This window comes from Vicia villosa, unplaced genomic scaffold, assembly GCF_029867415.1.
Source record: "Vicia villosa cultivar HV-30 ecotype Madison, WI unplaced genomic scaffold, Vvil1.0 ctg.001170F_1_1_1, whole genome shotgun sequence".
Classification (NCBI taxonomy): Eukaryota; Viridiplantae; Streptophyta; class Magnoliopsida; order Fabales; family Fabaceae; genus Vicia; species Vicia villosa.
The window spans coordinates 202,472-208,211 of record NW_026705514.1 but is presented as its reverse complement, the minus strand read 5'-3'; the positions used below and the strand labels follow the sequence as shown (position 1 = coordinate 208,211).

The 5,740-nt window shown below is 35.7% G+C and overlaps 1 pseudogene; it reads right to left on the bottom strand.

The window, feature by feature from the left end:
• Nucleotides 1-307: 307 nt before the first annotated feature.
• Nucleotides 308-5,409, bottom strand: LOC131633720 (putative disease resistance RPP13-like protein 1; annotated as a pseudogene).
• Nucleotides 5,410-5,740: the final 331 nt, after the last annotated feature.

The following is a 5,740-nucleotide window of genomic DNA, read 5'->3' as shown; positions in this document are numbered from 1 at the left end:
AAGAAGCCAACCAAGTATCCTAAGATTTATTTTCATTTTGATTTTTTTATTAAAAAGAATTTTATGTGCTATATACTAAGAAACCTATCAAGCCATGCAGAAATAGAGTTACATAGAAATCACTAAGATATAAAATAACTAAAATGAGTAGATTACAAAAATAGAATGTATCACATGCGATATATTTTGAAAATGGTACATTTATTTTTAAAAATTGAAAAAATATATATTATAATATAATGGAACGAAATTTAATCTACCTACATTCTTATTTGTTAATTATAAGTTGAAGTGAAAATAAATAAATAAATAAATAAATAAAACAGTCCCATAAGTATTGTCCATTTCTCTTGCCATTTATTGGTTTTTTTCAAAATCTGATCTTAGTTAATTTATATCTATTAATTAATGTTTTACAAAAACAAACTTGATAATGTCAATAATGTATTGAATTTGTATATTATCGAATTATCAAATCAAACAAACCCAAAAAATTTCTCTCTAATTTTACTAAAGAATAAATCATTATTTATGTTGAAAACCAGTCCTTGCTTGTGAATAAAAACATGAATAAGGTCAATTGTTGATGATCATTATAATTAAAGACATTATAGTTCATATCAATAACATAATATCAAAACAGATCCTTGAACTTTACTCCATTCAGTCCGATTCATGCTATTCAGATTTTTCAACTTTGTATTCTACTCCATTTGGTTAAACTGATCCATCTTCTACTGTAAAATATCATTTCCAAGGCTTTAACTGTTGTCTGCAATCATAAAAAATTTAAGAAACTATAGACCATCAGAATTGTTTTTCAACTATATTTCTCAGTAGCAATCATGATGTCATATATTGACATTAAGAAAACAAATATTATACAATCTTAAAAAGGTTTTACACAAACTTTTCAAGTGTTTCTTAGTCAAAACCAACATGAGTATTAGCAAACTAAGTAGTATAAATTTCACCATAAAACGGTGCTTCAAAAAATTGGACTGAAACCAGTACCACCAGTGTATGTCATTGGGTCTCGACACTCCTAGGTAATATGGTAAATTAAATTTCACCATCAAGTTCTCACTTCTCACACTCAAAACTCAAAAGTTGTGTCTCTACCTAATTTCAGCCTGGACATAGTTTTATCAATCAATTTCGGGAGAAATGTAGCAACTAGCAAAGGACCTTAGAATCTAAAAAGATGACAAATGAATGCAGAACGCAAGTGTTATAGAGATGTCAAAGCTTTTATTTTAATTAACAAGGAATATCAAGTCACATACATACACATGGCGTGCTATATGAAATCGAACAACATGCTATAATTGAAATTTTCTATTTTCTCTTGGACAGTAACTAACTAGCCGAGATATATAACAAAAACATACCTGAAAAATTTGATTGCAATTCTTCCTTCCCTTCCCATTGCTCATATTGTCAACTTATTATCTATTTTTATGACAGGGATGTGAGCAATGTTGGACCAATGTTCCCCTCTCTGATTTTCATACTTTGCTTTTAACAGACGGCAATTACTAATGATCAGTCGCTTAAGAGAAGGGAGGCCTTCTTTTGGCAATGATCCAAGTCTTTGACAATAATCAAGCTCCAGTATTTCTAGAGAGGAAGGTAACCTGTCCGGCAAGGACTTAAGTTTTGGGCAATCTGAAAATTCCAGTGATTTCAGATAGGAAGGAAACATGTTTTCTGGCAATGATCCAATCTTAGAACAATTACTAAATTTAAGATTTTTAAGAGAGGAGAGGTGTTGCAGTCCATTTCCTGGTAAGGATTTCCTTTTAGAGAAATCATGTATTGACAGAGACACGAGAGAAACCGGCAGCAACTGCTCCTTCAACAAGGTGTAAACAATACCATCACCTCGAATATCCAAATTAGACAGAGCACTAAGGTTTTGGAGACCCAATCCGGTGGAAAATGATTTCGTTCTCAAGGATTGAATGAAAATTGATCGTAAGTTGGGAGGGAGGGTAGCTCCTTCATACCATGGTAATGATGGTAATATGAGACGCAAGCTTTCAAGAGCAATGAGGGTGTCCATCCGTTGAGGAAGTGATATAAGTGAATTACGTTTGGGGGTGTCCATCCTTTGAGGACGTGATATAAATGCATTACGGTTGGAAATATCAAGTGATTGCAGGCTCGACGGGCAATGGGAATAAATTTCTGAAATAAAAAAGCATTGCAGTTTCTCACAATCTGAAATGTAAAGACTTTGGAGCACAGGGAAGCCATTCAGTGGGAAGGAGGTAAGTGCATCACAAGATTGCGCTAAATCCAAAGACACGAGTGATGTGTACTTGCTCCATGTTTCAGGAGGCAAGAATGCTAAATTCTCACAGTTAGAAATACTTAGTGACTGCAGAGAAGTGGGTAGACCATCATCCGGAAATGAAAAGAGAGATGGAATTGAATAGAGTTCCAAGTGTTGAAGAGAAGTGGAACTCATAAACATTTAAGGTAGAGACAACATCATCCTACTAAAGTTCCGTATTATTAAACGCTGCAGAAGACATGCAGAATTACTTTCAAACAACGACCATTCAGTGGACTCTAAAGAATGCACCTCTAAAGATTTTACCAAGGAAAGGCAATGCAAAGTAGATGGTGTAGCCAACATACCGTCACACTGAAATATTGTAATTTCCTCTATGGAAGGAAGTTGGCTAGGCAAATGTCCCTTCAGTTTTGGACAATGATCTAACTTCAGAGTTTTAAGACGAGGAAACGGAAACTTACTGCCTCCGAAGGAACGCCATTCCTTCCAATTAGACATGTAGGAAAATTTTAGATGCTCAAGGGATGGAAATGGTTGGAATGGAGAATTAAAACCTCCACCTGACATGTCATAGAACTCTGGACCAATTGTCTCCAATATCGACATACCTTCTATACTTAGATCTTTGAGAGAAGGCAGTTGCCCTAATGATGGAAGTGTGACACAATAGTCACAAGAAAATATGCACAAGTAAACCATGTTAGAAAATGAAGAATCTCCCAACCAACTTGGAAAGCTTGTCCCGCGATAAATGCCAATGGTCAATTTCTTCAAGTTTATTGATGGTTGCAACCCATCAAGCACAACTTTATCTGTTTGTGAATCATGTGTTCGTTCTTCTTCTTCCCAAATTAACTCTAACTCATCAATGAGTTCTTTATTCTTCAAGTTAGCATCACATGCTTCACTGACATTGATGACATTACACAGATTTCCGATGTAAAGTTTTCCCCGAATATTAGGAAACTTCCCAAGTTCTCCCACACTTAATCCAACTTCTTGCTTGCCCACTATGAAAGCAGATAGAGTTTGAAGGTTTTCCAATCCAACAATTTGTTTTGGCATCTTCTTAATGCGAGAGTTTCTGATATCAAGGTGGCGTAAATTAATTAACTTCCCGATATCTACCGGCAATTCATTGAGTGAAGAGCATGATGATAAATTTAAGGTTTGCAAATAGTACAAGTCACATATTGATTCAGGCAGGCTTTTGATATCAGTGTGGGAGAGATCGAGATACCTCAAATGCTTCAATTTATAAATTGAATCTGGTAACACGGTGAAGTTTTTGTGATGTGATAAGGATAGCATACGCAAACGTCTGAGTGTGGGTAGCAAATCATCAACCACCTTTCTAGATAAGTAATTGAGACTCGGTTGAACATAAATAGGTAAGAAGCTTCGCAAGCTTTCAAAACTGTAGAAAATCTCAAACTTGTTGAAAGTGTCATACTCGTCTTGAATATATGACAAATGTTGAACCTTTTTTGAGATGATGCCACCACCTTCAAGCCTGCAACAACTTTTCCCAGATACAACCTCGGCTAAATCATAGAGAAGGTCATGCAGAACAAACTTTTTTCTCTCACTGTCATCATTCAACTGGTGAATGAAGGATCTCGATAACAATTCAACAAAGTAGACATCACCTACTTCTTCCGGTGATTTTTCACCCTGAAAATGTTCAAGGAAGCCTTCTGCCATCCACAACAAGATCAATTGCTTCCTTTTAAAGGAATAACCCTTTGGAAAAACTGAGCAATAGGCAAAACATCTTTTCAAGTAAGAGGGAAGATATTGATAACTCAAAAGCAAAGATGGAAGAATATTATTGTCTGGTATGTTCCATATGTTGCTGATCAAAATTGAAATCCACCTCATTAAATCAACATTTGAAGACAAAAGCCCTCCAAGTGTTTTGGCAGCTAGTGGCAACCCTCGACACTTCATTGAAATTTTCCTACCAATTGATTCTAGAGCTGGGTATTCATTGGCACCAAAATCTTTACTTCCAAATGCATGCTTGGAAAGTAAAGACCAACAGTCTTCGTTTGACAAAGGTTCTAATTTATGAATTACAAATGTACGCACAACCTCTGCAACTTTTTCTTGACGCGTCGTGATGATCACCCTACTTCCCAATTTCCCATTAACCAAAAGAGCTACCAACTCATGCCAATCATTATAACCAACATTCCATAGGTCATCCAACACAAATAAAAATCTTCTACAATTCAACTTCTGCTTTAACTCAAGTCGAAGATAATCAAGATTATTGCCCTGGTAACTTAATGAACATGCCGATGCAAGTAGAGTTTTTATTATTCTCACAATATCAAAATCCTCCGATAAACGGATCCAGACTTTCAAATCAAAATGATCGTTGACTTCTTTATCATTGTAAACTAGTTCAGCAAGTGTAGTTTTACCAACCCCTCCAACACCTAAAATTGCAACAACATCTAGGTTCGTACCGGTATCCGACAACAACATATTCATCAATTTCTTTTTATCATCCTCCCTACCAACTATGAAAGATTCATTTAACACTGAACTTGACCCCGAACTCGAACGCATTCTACAAGAAACCCTACCATTTACAGATTGCAAACCAATGAAATCTATCCTTTGAACAAAACGTTGTAGCCTTAGATTCATCAAATACAATCTATAATTGATTGTGAAATCGTCTTTAGGTGGAGTGTACTTCACCTTGCATTTCATCAAATCGTAACCGATTTCATCAATCAAATCATCTGCATCTGAGATCACGTCGTACAAATCATCCATCCATCGTTTGACTGCGGGATTGAAGAACTGCTTCCGCTCTGCGTCGGGAAGAACTGAATTGAGAGTGAGAAGCGATGTTTCGAACACTGCGAGTTTGAGGAGATTCAACTTGCTGCTTGTGATGTAATCGATGAACTCTGATGAAGCGAGTCTCAGTAGTAAATCTTCAACCGTTGCAGAGAGAAAAGCGTTTCCTACCAATGGTTTTGCGGCCATTTTTGAGTCTTGTGTTGCAGAGAGCAAGATTTTAGGGTTAGAGCTACGGAAGAGTGTAAGAAATCAGTGCGTTGCGATAGGTAAGGATGTATGCTAGCCAGTTTGGGTTGGTTTAGCTTATATACAGAGAATTTCTTTACCCACTTACTAACTTTTTTGGTCACCTCCGGGTGAATTTATCAAAATACCTAAAAAAGGTGTTTTCGGAAATGTATTTCCGAAAACGTGTTTTTTTTTAAAAACACTGATTTTGTAAATGTATTACCGAAATAAAGTTGTTTTCTAGAAAATTGGTGTATTCGGAAGTTCATCTTTGAATTCACCCCCTTGGAAGAATTCGAAATGAACTTCCGAAATAAGGTCTGGAAGAAAAAAATATCAAACAACAACGATTCTCTTTATTTAATCGAATGAATATTACATCGATCACAT